We start from the raw sequence: 25,525 nt of genomic DNA on the forward strand, positions 1-25,525 counted from the left end.
TGGCATTAAGATTTTTTCTCAAGTCTCATGAACTAATAAACACCTTTAAAAAAGTATTAAAGCTACTTTCCCTTTCTCCATCCCCTCCCCACTTCTGAGTGAATACGTGTGCTAGAGCATTCTGTTCTGGTGAATAGTAGGTACTATTCTTGATAGTTCTCAACATAGGGTCCCTGGGACAGCAGCGTCAATAGCACCTGGGAATTTGTTAGAAATGCAAAACTGGGGCCCTGCCCAGGAACTTCAGACGCAGAAGCTCTGGGGTGGGGTCCTGCAATCTGTTGTCTCTCCCCGCTCAGCTGCAACCACCAGGATCTCACAGTCCCCAGTCTGGGTTTGACAACCCCCAACGGGTGCTGACGTGTGGTCATTTCTGCCACGCCCGGGGACGGGCCAGGGTCCAAGGGTATTTTGAGGAGGATGGGGATTTACTGTGGTTCTCTGGTGGCATGGCTGTGGCTCACCCAGGACTCTCTCCACCTCTCACCCTTAGCATTTTCTGGTGTTCCAACTGTCTGAGTGTTGCCAGAACTGTCTCCTTACCTAAAGGACTGGGGTGAGCTAACGTGCTGGGGAGGACCCATTATTTTTTGTGCTTTCATGGGCCAATGATGAAAGTCAAAATACTTAGCATCCTGATCACACCCTAAGGCCTCAGTTTGACCCTTCATACAAATTGTCTCCCAGAAAGCTTTTTGTCACTTGAGGAAATAACCTGCTTGTGGAGGGTTATCCACCAGGACCCACTTTGCCCTTTGACCAGAGTCCTTCCTGGGCTCCTGGGAAGTTCTGTCAGACTTCCTGAGGGTCAGTTGGAAGGGGTGGGGCGGGGCAAGACTGATGACCCCCTAGCTCTCTACTTCACCCTGGGTCTGACCCTGGACTGCAAGTTTGAACCTTGTTCAGAACCTAAGAGAGCCCCCTGGCCTCTCCTAGGGGCTGTGCCTTGGAGTCTTGTCCCTGCAGCTTTCCCAGCAGTCCAAGGCGCCACACTGTTCTGTCCCAGAGGATACACTTGTGAATTCCAGCCTAGCTCTTAGGCTTCCTTGTAAGTTCCACTCTGGACTTAAATCATGAATCACACTGTGTAATGATCTAGAATTGTGATCTTTATCATTATAGTTAGTACCTTGGAATCTTATTTCAGAATATTCTGTGATCATTGGACTACCTTGGCTGGAGTTAAATTCCACATTCATTGGTTCTCTTGGTAAAAAGATGCTGAGTTTTCCCCTAAAAGCTTTATCATTATATTAATACCCTACCTCTCCTCCTGTGTTCCTAGGTAACTCTGCAACCTCTTTAGGAGGACTACAATGGCAATACAGAGACTTCCCTGGTGGCTCAGATGGTAAACCATCTGCCTACAATGTGGGAGACTGGGGTTCGATCCCTGGGTTGGGAAGATACCCTGGAGAAGGAAATGGCAACCCACTCCAGTAATCTTGCCTGGAAAATCCCATAGGCACAGTCCACAGGGTCGCAAAGAGTCGGACATGACTGAGCGACTTCACTTTACAATGGAAATAATAATAATTATTATTATCACCATCATCATAAATAGTTATTAACTTATTTTGGATTAGAGAGGGAGTAGAAGGGAAAACAGTAACTAAGAGGAGAGAAGTGAATTTACCACCTGAGCCACCAGGAAAGCCCGACTTTAAAACACCAGCTTTAATTTTGCACAGCAGAGAAAACCATAAACAAGATGAAAAGACACCTACAGAATGGGAGAAAATATGTGCAAATGATGCAACCGACCAGGGCTTAATTTTCAAAATATGCAAACAGTTCATAGAACTCAACAAGAACAGAAAACCCCACAAATAACCCAACTGAAAAATGGGCAGAAGACCTAATCAGACATCTTTCCAAAGAAGACATACAAATGGCTAAAAGGCACATGAAAATAGCTCAAAGTCGCTAATTACTATCGAAATGCAAATCAAAACTGCAACAAGGTATCACCTCACACCAGTCAGAATGGCTATCATTTAAAAGTCTGCAAATTCAAACCAGGTGCTCGGTGACAACCCAGACAGGTGGGATGGGGTGGAGTGGGAGGGAGGGTCAAGAGGGAGGGGACATATGTACACCTATGGCTGATTCATGTTGATGTGTGGCAGAAACCAACACAACATTCTAAAGCAACTATCCTTCAATTAAAAATAAATATATTTTTTAAAAGTCTGCAAATAACAAATGCTGGAGAAGGCATGGAGAGAGGGGAACCCTCCTACACTGTTGGTGGGAATGTAAGTTGGTGCAGCCACTATGGAAAACAGTATGGCAGTTCCTCAGAAAACTAAAAATAGAGTTGCCATAAGATCCAGCAATCACACTGGTGGGCATTTATCTGAAGAAAGTTCCGATTCAAAAAAGTCCATGCACCCTTATGTTCACAGCAGCACGATTCACAATAGCCAAGGCATGGAAGCAACTTCAATGTCCAGCAACAGATGGATGGATAAAGATGCAGTACGTATATATAATACTGCTCAGCCAAAAAAATACCCAGAATGAAATAATGCCATTTACATGGATCTAGAGATTACTATTGAGAAGGCAATGGCACCCCACTCCAGTACTCTTGCCTGGAAGATCTCATGGATGGAGGAGCCTAGTAGGCTGCAGTCCATGGGGTTGCGGAGAGTCGGACACGACTGAGCAACTTCACTTTCACTTTTCACTTTCACTCATTGGAGAAGGAAATGGCAACCCACTCCAGTGTTCTTTCCTGGAGAATCCCAGGGATGGTGGAGCCTGGTGAGCTGTCATCTATGGGGTCGCACAGAGCCGGACACGACTGAAGCGACTTAGCAGCAGCAGCAGCAGCAGCAGAGATTGCTATACTAAGTGAAGTAAGTCAGACAAAGAAAGAGAAACACCATATCACTTACGTGGAATCTAAAATGTGACACAAATGAACTTATCTCCGAAACAGAAACAGACACATAGACATAGAGAACAGACCTGTGGTTGCCAAGGGGGTGAGGTGGGCCAAAGATGGAGTGGGACTTTGGGGTTAGCAGATGCAAACTATTATTCATAGAATGGATAGACAACAAGGCTTTACTCTATAGCACAGGGAACTATACTCAATATCCTGTGACAAACCATAGTGGAAAAGAACATAAAAAACAGTGTGTGTGTGTGTGTGTGTGTGTGTGTGTGTGTAACTGGATCACTTTGCCGTACAACAGAAATTAACACAATTTTGTAAGTCAACCATAATTTAATAAAAAGATTTTTTTTAAAAATCAGCTTTAAGACTAGAAAGATTACCCCCCACCTCATCATCCCTTCCCCTTCCCCTCACACACAATGAAAGACCCCACACAAAGGCACAAAGGACGTTAAAATGGAGTGGTTGACCTGGAGCCATCGCCTGAGGCAGGTGAAGGGCCCCTGGGGACCCACAACAGGATGCGCTCTGACAGGGGCACGCGAGGGCAAGAGCTGGGAACAGGTTCTGCGGGCCCCCCTCTTATAAGTGCTACCCCTGAGTGGACAGCCCCACCAACTCTCTGCTCTGCTCTGAAACAGTTTCCTCCTTTGGCCCTGGAAGGCTAGAATCATTGATTTCCAAACCGTGTCTCCCCTAGCCTGAGAGGCAGAGCCCATGGTGCCGACTCCAGATTCTCACCATGTCCCTGCAGGTGTTAACGTGGCTCAGAAATGACACTTTGCTACCCAGCATCATCCTTGTACTCTGGCTTGAACATGAATGCTATCTATCCACTGTAGAAGTATTAGGAATGATGACACACAGGCGTAGAAGGAGAGGAGAACTCATCTTTCTACTACCCAAAGGCTAGCCCGGCCAGAGTTTTGGTGCACACACTTCCAGTCTATTTCTACACATGTATATGTGTCCATGAGAAGTTATTTACACTAAAAATGGAATTGTTCTGTACCTAACTGTTCTGAAAACTTTGTTATACAAGTGCAACATCATAGATAACTGAGAAAATACTCATCGTAAGATAAAGGAATCAATGGCAGCAACACCACCAGCACAGTCAGTGACCATGGCTCATTTTTATCGATAAACATTCATGCATATATTCTACGTATAAAAACCCCAGCAGGCACCTGCTTCTCTGAGCCCTGCTGTCTCCACTCAGGAGCTCTTGAGGGGTCCCTCCCTCTGCAGAGGGTTATGGAAGGCTTCTCAGGGCAGTGAGTGTTTAAAGGCTGTATTCTCAATGTGGGTCAGAGGTCCAGCTGCAACAGGATATTGAAACCTATCTGAGGACCAAAGGCTTGATGAAGATTTTTGGCAGAGAGTGGGCTGGGGAGGTCTTCTATCTTTCCCATTGCAAGTCTATCATCTCCAACACGAATCAAAGCCAGCCCAAACCTTCTACTCTTCCTGGAGAAACATCTCTACTCTTGAGGTTTCAGATGAGGTTGATAAGGAACAGAACACAACTTTAGAGGATGAACAATGAGATTCTTCTCTTCCAGTCATAACCACGGAGCTGCCTTGTATTGTCTGGTTTTATTTGATGTCTTGGTGTGACATGAATTCTGAGATTCAATAATCAGAAAGGATATTGCTCCTATACAATGCTGCCCCTAAAGCTGTCACAGCTCCACATAGCCAAGGAGCAGCTGCATTCAGAAACCTCTGCTGTCAGGGGTAGGGAGTAAAGACAGAACCTCCCCAGAGAGAAGAAGGAGATGGGGCCAGAGGTGGGGGAATCCACCAAGGACAGGAACCATCACTGAGTCAAAATATATTCAGCACCAATCACAATAAATGGACAGTGTTAAGGCCTTCTAGGAGTGATCCTGTCTAGGACTGGGGTCCCTGGAAGTGGAGTCTGAGATGGGAAGACTCACACAAGGGGTTGATTGAGGGGTGCTCTCAGGAGGAAGGGAGCAGGGGAAGCAGGATGGGGCCAGGAAAGGAGCAAAGCAAGGATGTGGTGTCAGCTGGAGTCAGCTTCAGCCGACCCCACGAGGGTCTCTGGAGAGGGAATCGCACCACTTGATGCCAAAGGCTGGGCTTCTGTACTCCCATTTCAATCACTGGTCAAAGTTGGGTCTGGGGGGGCGGAGAGGGGCTGCATGGCCTCCCTGGCAGTTCCCATTTACATGGGCCCAGTTCTCCATAGACAGAGGGAGCTGGGAGATATTAGAAGCCAGCACACTTCCAGCAGGTCTTCCCTAGTGGCTCAGACGGTAAAAAAAAATCTGCCTGCAATGCAGGAGACCCAGGAGATCCCTGGGTTGGGAAGATGCCCTGGAGAAGGAAATGGCAACCCACTCCAGTATTCTTGCCTGGAGAATCTCATGGACAGAGGAGCTGTTGGGCTACAGTCCACAGGGTCGCAGGGTCGGACACAACTGAGTGACTAACACATACAAACAGTCCCAGCAGCGGCAGATGGTGTACAGGCCCGTAAAGGGGATCTACGTGGGACACCCTCAGGATTCACTGCAGACCTCGCCTCACTCTTGAGTTCCATTCCCAGTAGTGGCGAGCGGGGAATAAAGCTGAAAGGCACCAGGTGAAGTTTATTTTTTTTCTTTAAACAAAAAATTCTTTCTTTATTTTTGCCTATGCTGGGTCTTTGTTGCTGCACACCAGCTTTCTCTAGTTGCGGCAAGTGGGGGTACTCTTCACGGCAGCACACAGGCTTCTCACTGCAGTGGCTTTTCTTGTTGCAGAGTACAGGCTCTAGGACCACGGGCTTCAGTAGTTGCAGTGCAGTAGTTGCTCCCCGGCATGCAGGATCTTCCCCAACCAGGGATCGAACCCATGTCCCCTGCATTGGCAGGCAGATTCTCATCCGCTGAACCACCAGGGAAGTCCCAGCACCGGGTGAACTTTAAACTCTCCATCCCGCTCAGGAGCTGACCCCCAGGCCTTTGGCCTGTCTCAGATGACGTCCAGCTAGCTGGCCTTGCCTCTGGGAGTCCTGCACTTGTACCAACTGAAGTGCAGCCGGCTCTGGTGTGCTGGGCCTCCCTGATGAAGCCTAAAGTCCTGCCACCCATCTGTGTTCAAAGCCATAGCTGCCCAATCCTTGCATTATAAGGGAAGTCCCACAGTATTAGTATCAGCATCAGATACAGTGTTAGCATCCCTGAGACTTCCAGCAGACTAGCAGTAACATGAGACAGGGCACTGGGCCACCTGCTTAGGGTACCAGCCTTGCCATTAATGAGCTGTTTGGCCTTGGTTTCCCCGTTTACAGTACAAGGCTGTTGGACGAGGAGATGCCTTGGTCCTTCCAGGCCTGCAGTATCATGTTCTTTTTTTCCCTTCCTATCTCCCAGGCTAGTCAGAACACACCAGCTACAAAGACACACCCCTCAAGCATTTCTTCAGGCAGACTGAAACAGAGGCCAAGCCCACTCATTTTTCTGGGTGACTTGAAGCAGAAAAGTATAGTACAAATAAGAGAAGAGGGGTTTTATTAGAGTGATTTCTAACCACTGGATTATCTACACTGGCTGCTTGTGTGGGTCTAATAATCTATAAAATTATTATTTTACTTTCCTCTATTCAAATGCTCAGAGCCATGCAATAAAGGTTTTTCAAGCCAATGAAGCAAACAAAATGTGAGAAATTTTTCACAGTAAAAAAACATCTTCTTTGCCTTTGTGGGTTAACACTGGGTATCAGACTCTATGGCAGGGTCTACATGAGACAAGGAACAGGAGAAGTTATCACGGGTTATGTACCTACTACATGCCGGGAACTTGACTCTCCAAATCATCACGGCAATCTTAGGAGAGAGACAGCATTTTCACTACTTTAATGATTTATGGACAGACTCAGGCTTTGGAAGGCAAAATAACTTACCCAAGTTCACAGCTCAGACACAGGAAAATGTCACAAAGCCCACCCGGCCCCTGCAAATCCAGGGCTTTTGGCTGAGGTTTACTCAGTTCAGTAACTCCACTGGAAGTTATTTAAAAAAACCAAACATTCCATGCATCGCATGGAAACATATACACTAATATATATAAAATAGATAGCCAGTGGGACTTTGCTGTAAAATGCAGGGAACTCAACCCGGGGCTCTGTGACACCCTAGAGGATGTGGTGGGAGGTGGGAGAGAGGCTCAAGAGGGAGGGGACACATGTATACTGATGGCTGATCCATGTTGATGTATGGCAGAAACCAGCACAATATTGCAATTACCCTCAATTAAAAATAAAGAAAAACAAATAAAACAAATGTGAATTCATCCAATACCTGCACCCCTTTGTTTTCTTTCTTTTCTCCCCCAGTAAACCAGATTTAGAAGATTTAGATCTAACCAGGCATGTTTTTACTTACGATAACCAGAGCATATTTTATGCATGTTTTTCCAAATTAAGTAGTCAGGGAAATTGTTTTATTTTTTAAATCAGAATATTTGGCACCAGTCTAATAATATGTGGCCCATGGGGGACAAGGCCATCCTACCATGTGCCAAATAAGATTCCAAGTTTGGGTGCAAGATGTCCAGGAGAATCCTGGGAGAGCTGGCTGCCTAGAATCTGTAGACTTGGGAACAGTGAGGTCATAGCCAGCCTTCCCCACTGGGGGAGAGGCCACCAGTGCCATGGAAGTGGAATTTGGGGGCAGCATCCACAGTATGCTGAGGGAGGAGAGAGCGCTTGCCTTAGACATTGCTCCTGGGTCATCCTGACTATCCCCCTGCAGGGGCCCTGCGGGCTCTGGGCAAGACGCCCAGAAGTTGGCAAGGTTTTCCTGTAAAGGGCCAAGCAGTAACTATTTTCAGGTTTGTGGGCCATGCAGACTATCAAAGCTACTCAGCTGGGCTGGTATAGCTCAAAGACAGCTACAAGAAGTATATAAATGAGGGCTTCCCTGGTGGCTCAGTGGTAAAGAATTCATCTGCCAATGCATGAGGCACCGGTTCGATCTCGGTCCAGGAAGATCCCACATACCACAGAGCAAGTAAGCCTGTGCACCACAACTACTGAAGTCCCTGCGCCTAGAGCCCATACTCCCCCAAAAGAGAAGCCGCCACAACGAGAAGCTTGCATACCTCAAGGAAGAGTAGCTCCTGCTTGTCACAACTAGAGAAAGCTCACGTGTAGCAACGAAGACCCAGTGAGGCCAATGATAAGAAAAAGAGTATGTAAATGAATAGGAGTGACTGAATGTATGTATTATAAAGCTATATAAGTTATATACTGATATTTATAACTTTATTTATGGACACGGAAATTTGAAATCTGTATACATTTATTCAAAATATCTACACAAAAACTTGAATTTTGCTTAAATTCCATGCATTTGTGCATGCTAAGTGGATTCAGTCATGTCTGACTCTTCGCGACCCTGTGGACTGTATGTAGCCCACCAGGTTGCTCTGCCCATGGGATTCTCCAGGCAAGAATACTGGAGTGGGTTGCCGTGCCCTCCTCCAGGGGATCTTCCTGACTTAGGGATCGAACCCGTTTCTCTTCTGTCTTCTGCACTGGTAGGCAGGTTCTTTGCCATGACTGCCACCACCTGGAAGCCATACACCACAAATTATTCCTCTTTGGACTCTTTTCAATCACTAAGTGTAAAAATTATTCTTAGCTCACAGATCATACAAAAACAGGCTCAGGGTCCTTTGCCACAGTTTGCAGACGCTGCTCTACATTTTCCATCTCCCGGGCTCAGATGGTAGGAGAAAGCCATCACCAAGTAGATAGACAGCTGGAAGCGGTGTGGAAAGGAGTGTCTACACACGGCATCTGATGAGCGATAAAGACCGTCGGGAAACCTTCTGACCCTTCCAGGAAAATTTCATCTCATGGACATGGAAAGAATCAAAATTCTGGTTCTCCAAGTTGATAGACCCTACAATATCATCTGAAAGCTTTTCTGTCCATGTGGTAGATTATAAGAGGGAACACGGCAGATTGAACTACCTACCCCACGACTACACTAAGGATAGGCACCAGGTGTGCCTGACCCTGAGCATCAGACTAGAGCCTGGAGCGGCAGCAGCTGGCAGCCAGACACACTGGCCTGATGGGATAATGAGGCAGTAAATGACTTCTCAGACTCCTCTGCAAAAGCCTGCTGGTCACAGTGGAGAACACCCCTCCACCTTGGAGATGCTGAGGTTATTATCTAATGCTGCCTCTTGCAAGGGTCAATTTTTAAAAGTATTATGTTTTATTTTAGAAATTCATGCTGGAACTTCCCTGCTGGTCCTGTGGCTAAGAATTCACCTTGTGAGCTCAGCCTCATGCTCTGTGACAATCTAGAGGGGTGGGATGGCGTGGGAGGTGGGAGGGAGGCTCCAGAGGGAGGACACATGTGTATACCTATGGCCGATTCACGTTGTACCACAGAAACCAACACAACATTTATAAAGCAACTGTCCTCCAATTAAAAATCAATAAATGTAAACAATAAAATATAACAACAGCAACAAAAGAATCCGCCTTGCAATGCAGGGGACAAAGGTTCCATCCCTGGTCAGGGAACTAAGATCCCACGTGCAGTGGGGCAACTAAGCCCACAGTGCTACAACCGGAGAGTTCCTGAACCACAACGAAAGATCCCCCGTGGTGCAACAAACACCCCATGTCCTGCAACTAAGACCCAATGCAGCTAAATAAATAAATAAATGTTAAAAAGAATCCATGCAGAATTTATCTGGCACACCATGGTTTGTTTGTTTGTTTTTTTAATAAAATTTAGTTATATAAACTGAGCAACAAATAGTTCTCTCCTGATGACAAGCACTTGTCCTGTGTGGAAGGCAGCGAACAGACATGGGGTCCTCCAGGAATGTCCCAGCCCTGGCCCATGCAGCTCCCTAATCCCTTCTAAACATAGATCTGTGACTAGCGGGGTTATTAAGTTCAAATGAGCCTGTGTTGATTATGACTCACATCCGCCTCATTCAGGAGCCCCCAAATCACACTTAATTAGCCAGATGAGATGGCAAAATTCCTTCAGGCTCACTTCAGCCTACCAGTTGCATTCAGAGGGAAGCCAAAGCCCCAGCAATGCCTGACATTTCAGCTTGCGGGGGTGACTCCAGCAGAATGGAGTGAGAAATGGAGCCAGTCTGGTGGGGCAGAGGCAGTGGGCAGTCAGGCCAGACTGGTCAGGTTCCTATATGGGCCCCAGCACTTGCTAGCTGCTTTCCAGGTCTCAGCTTTCTCCTCTGTAAAATGGCAGTGGTAACAGTACCTTTCCATAGGTATTGTTGTACAGATTATAAAAGATAACCTAGGGATGTCCTCGGTGGTCCAGTGGCTGGGGGCTCTGTGCTCCAAACACAGGGTGCCTGGGTTTGATCCCTGGTCAGGGAACTAGATTCCACATGATGCACAACCAGAAGATCCTGCATATCACAATGAAGATCAAGGACCCCACGGGTGGCAACTAGGACCCTCGTAAGCAAATTAATTAATTTTTTAAAAATTAAAAATTTTAATTAATTTTAAAATAACCAAGCAAAATGCCTACTTCCTCTCCACACCTGTCCAGGAACACTGATTCTAACTGGGACATGGCCCTGCCTTGTACTCCCTTGGTTACATACTTAGCCTCAGCTTCCTCAGCTGTAAAATGGGCATGATGATGCCTACCCTTGGAGGGCTGATGGGAGGAAGAGTGAACATGCAGCACCAGGCATATGTAGGTGCTCAATGAATGGTCCCAGCAGTGTTATCATTCCAGGGCAGCAATCCACTCCAGCCCTGCAGATCAGCTATCTCATTCCATGTTCAGAAAATTCGTTTAGTACTACTGCATGCTAGGCAGGTCACGATGAGCCCTGGGTACGGAGTGATCAAACGGGCCAGGACCTTCCTCCCTCATAGAACACGAAGTCCAGCCTAATCACTTCCAAAGACCAAAATATTAAATCCATGCTTATGGGTAATTGACTGAAATGTGTATGTTGTTCTTACTATTAGTTTCTGTTCTCAGAAGCATCACTGAAGAGTCTTGATCACCATTGGTGTCGCTGGTGGCTGGGCAAGTCTGGCCAGCGCTGTGAGAGGGTCATATGTGCTGGGTGCCTTCTTTGTTCCTTTTAAAAGCATTCTTTCTCTTTTTAAGTGCACGATCAGGTAGAGATGTAAAAGAAAGACTTGCCTTCATCAAGAGATAATATGATGTGGTCTATACACACAATGCCATGATCTTAGTTTTCTGAATGTTGAGCTTTCAGCCAACTTTATCACTCTCCTCCTTCACTTTCATCAAGAGGCTTTTTAGTTCCTCTTCACTCTCTGCCATAAGGGTGGTGTCATCTGCATATCTGAGGTTATTGATATTTCTCCTGGCAATCTTGGTTCCAGCTTGTGCTTCTTCCAGCCCAACATTTTCATGATGTACTCTGCATATAAGCTAAATAAGCAGGCTGACAATGGGAGCCTTTACGTACTCCTTTCCCTATTTGAAACCAATGTGTTGTTCCATGTCCAGTTCTAACTGTTGCTTCCTGACCTGCATTTCTCAAGAGACAGGTCAGATGATCTGGTATTCCCATCTCTTTCAGAATTTCCCACAGTTTATTGTGATCCACACAGTCAAAGGCTTTGGCATAGCCAATAAAGCAGAAATAGATGTTTTTCTGGAACTCTCTTGCTTTTTCGATGATCCAGCAGATGTTGGCAATTTGATCTCTGGTTCCTCTGCCTTTTCTAAAACCAGCTTGAACATCTGGAAGTTCACTAGATCATGGCATCCGGTCCCATCACTTCATGGCAAATAGATGGGGAAACAGTGGAAACTGTGTCAGACTTTATTTTTTGGGGTTCCAAAATCACTGCAGATGGTGATTGCAGCCATGAAATTAAAAGACGCTTACTCCTTGGAAGGAAAGTTATGACCAACCTAGATAGCATATTTAAAAGCAGAGACATTACTTTGCCAACAAAGGTCTGTCTAGTCAAGGCCATGGTTTTTCCAGTGGTCATGTATGGATGTGAGAGTTGGACGGTGAAGAAAGCTGAGCACTGAATAATTAATGCTTTTCAACTGTGGTGTTGGAGAAGACTCTTGAGAGTCCCTTGGACTGCAAGGGGATCCAACCAGTCCATCCTGAAGAAGATCAGTCCTCGGTATTCACTGGAAGGACTGATGCTGCAGCTGAAACTCCAATACTTTGGCCACCTCATCTGAAGAGTTGACTCATTGGAAAAGACCTTGATGCTGGGAGGGATTGAGGGCAGGAGAAGAAGGAGACAACAGAGGATGAGATGGCTGGATAGCATCACCGACCTGATGGACATGGGTTTGGGTAGACTCTGGGAGTTGGTGATGGACAGGGAGGCCTGGCATGTTGCGATTCATGGGGTCACAAAGAGTTGGACATGACTGAGCGACTGGACTGAACTGAACTGAACTGATAGATACAATGGCGTATTACTGATGAAGGGATAACATTATAAAAAGAGGGGACAACAAAATGGGGCCTATATATACAATGGAGTATTATTCTGATGTAAAAAGGAGAGAGATTCTGACACAAGCCACAGCATGGATGAACTTTGAAGACATTATGCTAAGTGAAACAAGCCAGTCACTAAAGGACAAGTATCCACTAGTATTATGAGGTCCCTAGAGTAGTCAAAATCACAGAGACAGAAAGTAGAATGGTGGTCGCAGGGGCTGGGAGGAGGAAAGAATGGTGAGTTTTTGCTTAATGGAGAAAGGGTAAAACAGTGAGGATAGTTTCAAAACATTGTGAATGTAATTAATGCCACTGAATCACACATCTAAAAATAGTTAAAATAGGGACTTCCCTGCTGGTCCAGTGGATAAGAATCCACCTGCCAATGCAGGGGCGTGGGTTCAATTCCTGGTCCAGGAAGATTCCACATGCCACGAGGAACCTAAGCCCATGCACCCCAACTACCGAGCCCATGGGCTGCAATGCCTGGAGCCCGAGCTCCACAGCTAGAGAGCAGCCCCTGCTCGCTGCAGCTAAAGAAAGCCCACTTGCAGCAACAGAGATCCAGCCCAGCCATAAATAAATAAAATTCAAATTTAAAAAATAAAAAGAGTTAAAATGGCAAGTTTTAGGTTACATACATTTTACCACAATAAAAATTTCTTTAATAAGCATAATTGAAGAATAACATATTTTAAGAAAATAATCATAATCCTGGCTCCAGCCAAGAGCTGACCACAAAAGATGGGTTTTATCCTCCATTCAGTGGCTTGAACCGGAAACGGTTCCTTGCCCCGAAGCCCTGATGTTCTCTACGGCAGCCCTGCCCAGCCCACTCCCAGGAGCTCTCCTGCTGGTCCTGAATGAGCCTTGTCACCAGCGCTAACAGATGTGACCGACACTTACAAAGGAGAGCTGAGCAGACCTGCTATTTCCGGCTATGAGGCCAGTAATGAGATCCTGGGTTCCTGGTGGACAGAAGGGAGGCTCCGTGGGCAGGCAGGCTCCAATGTCCCACGTGGACACAACTGGAAGAGAGGGAAAGAGTGGGCCCACAGCCTTTTCCTGTTTCCACCAAATCCCTCTTCTCTCTCAGGTCTAAGTGGTGCAGGAAAAGTAAGATGAAACCATTCCCATGCTGTCTCCAACCATTGAGAATTATTCCTTGTGTTAATATTCCAAGACTATCAATGAGTCTCAGGGACTGCAGGTAGCCGTGGGGCTTGAATGGAGTTCATTACTGGGTGCAGACCCAGGGCAGAACACAAAAGATTCAGCCTTGACATTTTACAGAAGGAAACACACTTGTGGGCAGTCATGATTGGGCTCAGAAATAGAGAGAGAGAACATTTTTATTCAGGCACAGGATGAACATTCTTTACAATCCGGGCCCTGGCAGGATCAGGCGTACCTACCCACGGGACATTGACATGGATGTCGTCTGCCCCAGAACCAGACGAGGCTCTGACACTCCGTGAGCCCCAGCTTCCTTATCTATAATGTGGGGGACAGCAAGCCACTGCTGGTAGCGTTGTTGACACCTGTGCTCCCCACGAAAATGAAGTGAAAGTCGCACAGTTGTGTTGGACTCTCAGCGATCCCATGGACTGTAGCCTGCCAAGCTCCTCTGTCCATGGGATTCTCCAGGCAAGAATACTGGAGTGGGTTGCCATTCCCTCCTCCAGGGGATCTTCCTGACCCAGGGATTGAACCCTTGTCTTCAGCATCTCCTTCACTGCAGGCAGATTCTTTACTGCTGAGCCACTGGGGAAACCCCTATTTTGATGCATGTTGGCCCAGCTTCCAAATACTGTCATTTTGAGCTCTTAAGACACTGGTTGCTGCACCCCACTATGTGCTTGTATTGAATAGGCCAGCAATGTTGAGGAATTAAGGCACTCCAAGAGGAGCCCCCGTCAGCAACTGCTGGGAATCTGTGGAAATACCTGGCTCTATGCCCTCAGGCCAGGGTAATGCTGAGACGGGTTAAGTACTAGGTGCCCCTGGGGGCAGCACACTTTCTGGATAAGTCACTCTTGCTGTTTTCTTTGCCTCACCTGTCTCATGTCCTCCCCAGGTGGTATTTCCTGAGATCACCTCCAAATAAATTACTTACATCTGAATTTTAGGATCTGCTTTTGGACAACCCAAACTCAGATCATGCCTAATCTAATCTAAACTTTAGGAGGAACTCAGGGAGACAGGTCCTTTGATCTCCCTTTTACAGATAAGAAACTGAGGCTTGGAGAGATCGCATTCCTTGCCTAAGTTCTCCCCGTTGAAGCTGGGACTTGAATTCCAGCATCTGGCTCCACTGCCCCAGGAAGCTCTCAATCACATCTCTCCAGCAACTGTATCCCAGGCAGTGACTTGCCAGGTAAGTCTGAGGCAGCAAGAGGCCAGTCTCCACGCCTTCACCTCCGGTTAGTCCCCACCTCCACACACACTAGTATGAGATAGAATGCACGCTCATCCCTAGAGTGCTCGCCACCAGGTGGCGCCCTTTCTAGGAGGCCAAGGCTGGCTCTGCAGACACCCTAGATTCTGCAAGTAACTGGTCAATAGTTCTGACCCAGCTACTTGGAAGAAATTAACACAACATTGCAAAAGCAATTATACTCCAATAAAAAATAAATTAAAGGGACTTTCCTGGTGGTCCAGTGTTAAGATTCTATGCTTCCAGTGCAGGGGGCCTGGGTTCGATCCCTAGTCAGGGAACTGGATCCCACATGCTGCAACCAAGACTTCAAATGTCACAACTAAAATATCCTGCATGACCCTGGTGCAACCAAGTAAAAACATAAATATTTAAAATAAATAAATTTATTAAAAAATAAGTATCTAAGACTCCATACTGATATAAATAAGTGACTGAATAAATAAATAAATGGAGAGAAGAAACAAATCTCCTTTGCAGAAGCATTCCAAATAATCTATGTAGGTCTCCACTCGCAAGGGGGTGAAATACAACTTTCACTCATAAGTGTGGGCTGAGAGTCACTTTACAGTGGAGAACCATGGCAGAGGCCACCTCGGCGAGTTGACTGAGGTTTACATCAACAGGGATAGTCATGTTGACAGTAGATACCCTTGACATGCTGTGATGACAAGGGCATCTTACCTTTAGGGTCTTTCTTCCCAAAACCTATAACCCCAGTCTAATTATGAGAAAACATCAGAAAATTCTAATTCTAATTGAGGAGCATTCTACAACACACCTCACCGGTAGTCCTCAAAAACCGTCAAGATCATCAAAACCAAGGTCAGTGTGATAAATGGTCATAGCCAGGAGGAGTCTAGGGAGATGTGGTGTGACATGGTGACCTATAGGGATCCTGGAACAGAAAAGAAAACATTAGATAAAAACTAGGGAAATCTGAATAAAATTCAGATAATAATAATATATCAATACTGGCTCATTAATTGTAAAAAATATATCCTATGAATACATTTTTATTTTGAAAAACTTTTTATTGAAGTAGAGTTGATTTACAATATCATGTTAGCTTCAGGTATACAGCAGAGAGATTCAATTATATATATGTATATTCTTTTTCAGATTCTTTTCCCTTATAGATTATTACAAAATATCTAGTATAGGTCCTTGTGCTATACAGTAGGTCCTCGTTGGTAATTATATTCTACTAATATTAAGATGCCAGCAAATTTGGAAAACTCAGCAGTGGCCACAGGACTGGAAAATGTCAGTTTTCATCCCAATCCCAAAGAAAGGCAATGCCAAAGAATGCTCAAACTACCACACAATTGCACTCATCTCACACGCTAGTAAAGTAATGCTCAAAATTCTCCAAGCCAGGCTTTAGCAATACGTGAACTGTGAACTTCCAGATGTTCAAGCTGATTTTAGAAAAGGCAGAGGGACCAGAGATCAAATTGCCAACATCTGCTGGATCATCAAAAAAGCAAGAGAGTTCCAGAAAAACATCTATTTCGGCTTTATTGAATATGCCAAAGCCTTTGACTGTGTGGATCACAATAAACTGTGGAAAATTCTTCAAGAGATGGAAATACCAGACCACCTGACCTGCCTCTTGAGAAATCTGTATGCAGGTCAGGAAGCAACAGTTAAAACTGGATATGGAACAATAGACTGGTTCCAAATAGAAAAAGGAGTATGTCAAGGCTGTATATTGTCACCCTGCTTATTTAACTTATATGCAGAGTACATCATGAAAAACACTGGGCTGGAGGAAGCACAAGCTGGAACCAAGATTGCTGGGAGAAATATCAATAACCTCAGATATGCAGATGACACCACCCTTATGGCCGAAAGTGAAGAAGAACTAAAGAGCCTCTTGATGAAAGTGAAAGAGGAGAGTGAAAAAGTTGGCTGAAAGCTCAACATTCAGAAAACTAAGATCATGGCATCCGATCCATCATTTCATGGCAAATAGATGGGGAAACAGTGGAAACAGTGGCTGATTTTATTTTTCTGGGCTCCAAAAGCACTGCAGATGGTGATCGCAGCCATGAAATTAAAAGACGCTTACTCCTTGGAAGGAAAGTTGTGACCAACCTAGACAGCATATTAAAAAGCAGAGACATTCCTTTGTCAACAAAGGTCTATTTAGTTAAGGCTATGGTTTTTCCAGTGGTCATGTATGGATGTGAGAGTTGGACCATAAAGAGAGCTGAGCACCGAAGAATTGATGCTTTTGAATTGTGGTGTTGGAGAAGACTCTTGAGAGTCCCTTGGACTGCAAGGAGATCCAACCAGTTCATCCTAAAGATCAGTCCCAGGTGTTCATTGGAAGGACTGATGTTGAAGCTGAAACTCCAATACTTTGACTACCTGATGCGAAGAGCTGACTCATTGGAAAAGACCCTGATGCTGGGAAAGATCGAGGGCAGGAGGAAAAGTGGATGACAGAGGATAAGATTGTTGGATGGCATCACCGACTCAAGGGACATGGGTTTGGGTGGACTCCGGGAGTTGGTGATGGACAAGGAGGCCTGGCGTGCTGCAGTTCATGGGGCCACAAAGAGTCTGACACGACTGAGCTGAATATTAAGATGTTAATAATTGGAAAATTGGATGTGGGGCATATGAGACTTCTCTATATTATCTTAGAAATTTTTCTGTAAATCTGAAAGTATTCTAAAATTAAAATTTTATTTTTAAAAAGGAGATCTAGGTGAAATTAACTTTAATGACATATTTTATTTAACTCCATACATCCAAAATATTGGAGGAGGAAATGGCAACCCACTCCAGTATTCTTGCCTGGAAAATTCCATGGACAGAGGAGTCTAGCGGGCTATAGTCCATGGGGTCACAAAGAGTTGGATACAACCGAGTGACTAAGCATGCACACATTCCAAATATTATCATTACAACCTGTGATCAATATAAAACATTCTCTAATGGAATAGCTTATGTTCTTTTTTCATACTAAGTCTTTTAAATTCACTGGGCATTTTACACTTACAGCACATCTCAGTTTGTGTGCTACATTTTCATTGGAAATATTGATCTATTTAGTTAGGTTTCATAAAAGTTAAGAGTCAAAAATAGATTCACATATCCAGGTTGTTCCAATCACACTTAAAAGTTTTTTCCATAACTGAATCAAATATCAGCTTTTATTGTTTTTCTTTACCTTGCTGCTTGGCTTGCAGGATCCTAGGTCCCCAACCAGATATGGAACCCAAGTTCTTGGCAATGAAAGCACAGAATCCTAACCACTGGACTGCCAGGGAATTCTCAAGTATCAGCTTTTAAATTCAAATTAATTGAATTAGAATTTAAAATTCCATTCCTTAGTCACATCAGCTCAACACCCACAGGTGGCTGATGGCTGCCATAATGGACAATGCAGGGATGAATAGCTAATGATAGTATGTTCCAGCTTTTCTGCAACAGTCCTAATTCCAAATATTCTTTCCCACTGTCCCTTAAGTACAGTTGGCCTTGTCAGGTTGAGCCTGGATTGTTAGTTTGAAAAGTACAGTTCCCAAATGTGAGTAGCCCGGGAAGTATTTGGAAACCTGGCTTGGACCTTCCTTCATCAGAACCTCCAGTAGTGACACGCTCTTCAGACAATTAGTTCTGCCATGTCTTGATTTCCCTGGCTTTAAAAGAAGGTAGCAATGTCTTCACCTATCCTACATGGGATCACACCAGAAATGAAGCTTACAGAGCCACTCTGGAAAGCAATTTTGCATTATGAATCTAAAGCCTTAAATATTTTCATAACCATTGATATGGGAAGTTCCCTTCTACGAATTTAATCCAAGAAACTAGAAAGCCACGCTGAGATTCATGAGCATGCATTGTTTAAATGGAGATGAGTTTAATGGAAAACAAACTGAACATTACATAAATGCCCAACAGTTAAGTAACAGTTAAGTAACCAAGTTAAATAAATGATGGTACATCCCAGTAAATGTCAGACAACTATTAAAAGTTGTTTTTGAAGAAAATTTAATCATTCATGAAATGCTCAGGAAATGATGTGAAGAGGAAAAAAGTGTCAACAATATAGGTCAAAATAATCAATGAGAAAAAGAAGTTATAATTACAGTGTGACAGGGTTTTATCTAAACCACGTCAGTCCCCCACATCTGATAGAAGTGAAGTCGCTCAGTCGTGTCCGACTCTGTGATCCCGTGGACTGTAGCCAACCAGACTCCTCCGTCCATGGGATTCTCCAGGCAAGAATACTGGAGTGGGTTGCCATTTCCTTCTCCAGGGGATCTTCCCAACCCAGGGATTGAACCTGGGTCTCCTGCATTGCAGGCAGACGCTTTAACCTCTGAGCCACCAGGGAACTAAACAAAAAACCAAATCATATCTGAGACGCCAGAGCCGATAATCTGAGCAGTCCCTGATCCACAGCCCTTTCTCCCATCTCAGCCGGCGAAGAGGCAGCCAACTCTCTGGACTGAGGGAAGGAGAGAGAAATACGTACAAGAGTAAGGATGAGATGATGAGATGAGTGCTTTTGTAACTGCTCCTCAGGTTAGAAATCATTGTCATTGTGGGCCTCTTCTGTCTGCATTTTAAGGCATTTACAGCACATGAGAGACTCTGATAATACTGGAGGTTTGTAATCAAATGTTTCAGGAAGTTTAATTTATCACACTTTCATCAATGTCTAAGCATCTGGGGAAATTAGATTGGATGATTTCTTAAATTTTCAATCTGGCAATCATGAGTGCTATGAACTTTTAGAATTGTTGATTATTTAAAGATAATAAATAAAGTACACAAAGTGGTGGGTATTCTTTTCTGCAAACAAAAGTGCCTCAGACGTTAGAGATTCTAGTCAACAAACAAGATGCACCAGAGCACAATCACAGTAACACACACACACACACACACACAAACATGTATACATAGAAAAAAGACTGGAGGGAAATACACCAAGAGAGCACAATGGTTATCTGTGGTTGGCGAGATAAAAGAATGATTTTTCTTTTTTATATTGTTGCTCTCCATATTTTCTGAAATGAAATAATATTGCCACCAACTGAAAAAAAATAAAGTATGTTATTATAGAAGTCATGAAGGTGGCAGGTACTCAGATGTGCAAAACACAACTGTCAACTGTCAGTAAGATCCCCAGCAGCTCACGAAGCTCCTGTTTCCACTGTAGGCAAAAACCTCTTGCTCATGCCGTTACAGTATCTCAGACTTTTCTGGCTTAAAATGACCTCCTTTGGGCAATGACTTTGTCTTTGGTCTCTCCATCACTACAAGGGTTCTCCTTCTTCCTCTTCATTCTAAGAAAACAGCTGGTTTCAGGGGAAGCTGACATGTCGTCAGGTCTGTGGCACAATTCTATGCTGCCTTCAAGGCTGGAGGAGTGTCTTGCCATCTACGTGTCACCTGGTTCTCACTGAGGCTTCTGGTTGCCCAGGGCCTGCCTGGGAAAGCCATCTGATCTGTGGTTTGAGAAATCCATCATGTTGCTCTCTGTTAAATGTCACTTTGCTTTTTGCCATGGTGACACCCTAGTGAACGCACCAGCCAGCACCCCAGCTACTATTTGGGTCCTCCTGTGGCATACAGAAGCTTCTGGACTGCCTCCGCATCTCGTACTGGACCAGACATTATGAACCAGGGCTGCCATCTCAACCCACCTGAGCGCCCCCCGCCCCCGCCACAGTCAGCTCTACTCCATGGCTTGGTCACCATGTTGGATGCGGTATCAGGCTGACCCGATGGTCCCATGAGAAAGGTCAAGCCTCCTCAGGGGACACCAGGAAAGTGGGGACCCCAGCCTGGTGTTCTTGGAGTCCTTGGGAGTTTCTATCCTCCCTTACATCTCGGGTTTGAACCCGATGAGAGGGAGGGAAGAATCAGAACATTCACAGCCTGATCCCTGCCTGCCTTTTCTTGCCCTGATTCTTGAGTCTTTCCCCAAGTCCCCAAATAACTGTATGCCTTGTAGAATAGAAACCTCTCTTTTGTCATATCTGCATTCTGCCATCCCCTATGATTCACTCAATATCACTCAACTTCTCGCAGTTTTGATTTCTTGATGTGTGAAAACTCCGGCCTTGGGAGGTTTAAGAAAACCCTTTCTTCTCAAAACGTCTGGCTTTAAAGACCATTGTCCTGCTATGAGATTTTAAGACTACCTCGAAACTCAAGGTGGAGAAATGATGTCTTTGACTCAGACTCTAGCCACTTTCCACTTCCTCAGAGAAGTTTTCCTCTGTCCCTAGCCTAGGCTCACTGGCACAGGCTGTGAGAGTGGAGAGGAATGGGTTATGGAGAAAGGAATATCTATTAGATGATATTTAAAGCATTATCCCACTGCATTATTTAAAAATAGAGATAAATGCAAACAAAAGCCAACCCTAAATATTACTTTATAACTGTCAAATGAGGAAGACGTTTTTAAAAAACCTTAACATCTAATGCTGGCGAGTTTGATCAGTTTGAGCAAGCTCTGGGAGTTGGTGAGGGACAGGGAAGCCTGGTATACTGCAGTCCATGGGGTTGCAAAGAGCTGGACATAACTGAGTGACTGAATTGACAGGCGAGGATGTCCTCATGCAGGCACTGATGACAGTACATGTTGGTGAAAGCAACCTGGACTCTGATTTGGAAATATACCTCACGATCAAGCCCCTTCCAGTAGGACAAATGCCCTTGGCAGGAATGGATATTCCTGGAAAATAGGCTTTTACTTCATCTATGATTTATTTTCAGTGAACACTCAGGAATGTGTTATTCTATCAAAGCCCTTGCACCCAGTGAGTAGGCAGGTTAAGTAGATAGAATCTCTAAAACATCCAAGGTTGCAGAGGAAGTCACAGAAGAGAAACCACTCACCCCTCCTGGGAGAATGGCAGAGGGCAACTGGCGGTGCCCTGGCAGAGCCTCGATCTAAAGCTGGCATCACTCGTGGGGGACTGTCATTGTGGGGACTGGGGGAATGTGGGAAGCCTGATCTCTCCCCGGAAGCAGGCTGGGTTGCCTCCAGCTTTCTGTAACCATTTCCACATGTTTCCATGTGTGTGTTCAGTCACTCAATCATGTCTGATTCTTTGCAACCCCACAGACTGCAGCCTGCCAGGCTTCTCTGTCCATGGGATTCTCTAGGCAAGAATACTGGAGTGGGTTGCCATTTCCCTAAACTTCATCATTAAAGAGACCTCACTTATTCCACCTAAGTGTCGCATCTTTCAAACAGATACATTACTGCCTGTGGTGATAGTCATGTCACAGTGGCTTCTTGACACAGGCTTCCCAAAAAGACCCTTTTGACTGCTCCTGGAAAGGCTGTGCTTCTATAAACAAACACTCAGACAGGTCATCAAAATCCAGAGCTGAAACCACAGAGAAATGTTGCTAGGTCTGGCCAGCAATCAAAACAACTTAATCTGCTTTCCTGACAATGTCTGCATTTTTGTCAGCCTGTGAGGTTCCCAGAAATGTTTCATCATGCCCCTAAGATAAACCAGCACCTCAGGTGACATGTCCTGGGTCAGTGAGCCTATTTCCTGGTGTTACTATGTCACATTCATCTGATCTGTTCATTGCGTAAACACCTATTCGTCAAGCACCAGCTGAGTTCTAGGCCTGAATCTTAGTGGAGGGTGGTGCTCACGGGGAGACTGAGCCCAGATTTTTGACAACCCTGTGCAACTTTGACTCAGTCTTTTAAAATGTGAAACAATTTTTTTTTTTCTGTTTTCCTCAAGCCAGGAGTTTGAATTCATCTTGGAAGGAAGATGAAATCCCAGGTTCCCCAAGTCCCCACAATGACAGCCCCCCACAAATGATGCCAGCTTTAGATCGAGGCTCTGACATCCTCTGCCATTCTCACAGGAGGGGTGAGTGGTTTCTCTTCTGTTACTTCCTCTGCAACCTTGGATGTTTTAGAGATTCCACTTCTCTGGGGAAAAAAAACTTTAATAGATGCATTGTTGATAAGTCACTAAGTCATGTCCAACTCTGTGTGACCCCATGGAGTAACCATAAGGGGAAATTTTAATTAATTGGACTGTATTAAGATGAAGAACTTCAGATCAGCAAAAAACACCCTTAAGAGCGTGAAGATTCTCCAGGCAAGAATACTGGAGTGGGGTGCCATTGCCTTCTCCGGGGGATCTTCCCCACCCGGGGATCAAACCCACGTCTCCTGCAGTTCCTGCATTGGCGGGTGAATTCTTTACCACTGCGCCACCTGGAAAGTGCGGTATGCGCGCTTCTCATTATAGAGATTTCTCTTGTTGTGGAGCACAGGCTCTAGGGCATATGGGCTTCTCTCATTGTGGCGTGTGGGCTCAGTAACTGCGACTCCCAGACTCCAGAGCACAGGCTCGGCAGTTGTGGTGCCAGGCCTCAGGTGCTCCATGGCTTGTGGGATCTTCCCGATGAAGGGACTGAACCTACGTCTCCTGCACTGCAGGCGGATGATTCTTTACTGCGGAGCTGCCAGGGAAGCCTAACAGATGTATTAGTCAGGAATTTTTTGATTGTTGAAGACCTAAAACCATTTCAAACCATCATGGGCCAAAAGAGGGCCAACTAACTAAAGGAAGCTGAGACTTGCTGCAGAGCCTCAGGGGAGCCAAGGTTCACTCCCACGTCTCTGCATCTCCCTCTGTGTCTGGAGATAGTGAAGGATAGGGAAGCCTGGCGTGCTACAGCCCAAGGGGTTGCAAAGAGTCAGACACAACTGAGATCTGAACAACCCTCTGTGCCTTGTGTCTGCTGCTCTCAGCTCCCTGGCTTTCTCCGCAAAGATAGAACCAGCTTCACAGCCAACACTCTCCTCCCTCTGGCTCCCCCACCTGCCATTCTGAGAGCGATCCAAGGAAGTTCTTCATATATTCTGAATCTTCTGTTGAATTTATTTATTACAAATGTCTTCCCTAAGCCTGCAACTTCTTTTTCACACTCTTAAGGGTGTTTGTGTTTTTTTTTTTTTTTTTGCTTATCTGAAGTTCTTCATTTTAACATAGTCCAATTAATTAAAATTTCCCCTTATGGTTAGTGTTTTCTTTGCATTATAGTTAAGAAATCTTATCCTATTTCAGAGACTGTTCATTTTAAAGGCAATTTTAAGTAAAAAGACACTGAACATTCAAAGCAGGATGAATCATTTAGAGGGAAAAAAATGTAAGCAATATTTTTATGTACCTCTGAGTCGTAACATGAAATTTCCAACTCCATAACATGTATTTTCCACCTAATTAGATTTTGAAAATGAAGTTAACGGAGGAGGCACATTTTTAAAAAGTAATTTAAAATACTTATTTATTTATTTTTGGCTGTGTTCGGTCCTCACTGCTGCGTGGGCTTTTCTCTGGTTGCAGAGAGCTGGGGCTCCTCTCTAACTGTGATGCTCGGGCTTCTCACTGCTGGGGCTTCTCTTGTTGTAAAACACGGGCTCCAGGGCTCACGGGCTTCAGCAGCTGTGGCAGAGGGGCTTAGGTGCTTCCCCGCATGTGGGAAATTTCCAGATCAGGAATTGATCCACTGCAGTGCACATTCTGCACTGCAGGTGGATTCTTTACCCCTGAGCCACCAGGGAAGCCCGGGGAAGCACTTTTTGAAATCATGGAGTATTAGGGTTGGGGAAGTCTTGTAAGTCTTGCCTTTCATCAGTCTGATTCAGGTCCACAGATATCTATTGAGCATCAGGAGTCTGGGAGGAGCCTGGCAGAGAGGGCCCTCGGCACCCAAGTCGGTGGAGGCAGGTCCCAGGTGATAGGTGGCCCCAAAGGAGAAAGTGCTTGAGAGGGGAGTTCTCAGAGGAAATGGAAGGCATTTTATCCCAGGGGGAGGGAATAGGTGAGCGGTGGTGTGTGTTTGTGAGGGGCTGGACTTGAATGGGGGCTTCCCTGGTGGCTCAGTGGTAAAGAACCTGCCTGCCAATGGAGGGGACACAGGATTCATGGGTTCGATCCCTGGGTCGGGGAGATCCCCCGGAGAAGGAAATGGCAACCTACTCCAGTATTCTTGCCTGGAGAATCCCATAGACAGAGGAGCCTGGCAGGCTACAGTCCATGGGGTCACACAGAGTCGAGTCTGACTTAGTGACTAAACAACAACGGATTTCAAAGGGGCACATGGATCTGCCTTACAAGGCCTCTGTGCCTCACAGACTCACAGCAAAAGCCCTTCCCAAACCTGTGATGGTGACAGGTGAAGGGCTGAGCAACTGGGGATCCTAGATCCAAGGCCCAAGGCCAGGATGTAGCGTGGGCTGCACCCCCAGCTCGGTAGCATCTCATTGCCTAGATCTGCACTTCTCGCTTCTAAAGAGGAGATGGATTGTCAACTCACCAGGAGAAGATCCACTTGCAGAAAAATTCATTTGCAAGGCTCACACATGTAAAGGAAACCAGGGAAAGACTCTTCCTTTGCTGAATCCCCCAGAATGATAACCCCCTGCCATTTAGGATAACTATGTTTCGATTTTAAATGCCCTGCTTTATGGAGACACAGACATAGAGAACAGACTAATGGACAAAGTGGGGGCGATGAGGGGGGGGAGCGCTGTGGGGGTTTGTGAGGAGAGGGTAGGATATATGGAGAGACCAACATGGGAACTTACATTATCATATGTAAAACAGATAGGCCATGGGAATTGGTTGTATGCCTCAGGGAACTCAAACCCCGGCTCTATAACAACCTAGGGGGTGG

At 45.4% G+C, this 25,525-nt stretch overlaps 1 non-coding gene across 1 annotated transcript; it reads right to left on the reverse strand.

Moving 5' to 3' along the window:
• Positions 1-19,112: 19,112 nt before the first annotated feature.
• TRNAC-GCA lies at positions 19,113-19,184 on the reverse strand. The gene has a single exon. It is a non-coding gene; the product is annotated as a tRNA-Cys (tRNA).
• Positions 19,185-25,525: the final 6,341 nt, after the last annotated feature.

Source organism: Cervus elaphus, chromosome 24, assembly GCF_910594005.1.
Source record: "Cervus elaphus chromosome 24, mCerEla1.1, whole genome shotgun sequence".
Taxonomy (NCBI): domain Eukaryota; kingdom Metazoa; phylum Chordata; class Mammalia; order Artiodactyla; family Cervidae; genus Cervus; species Cervus elaphus.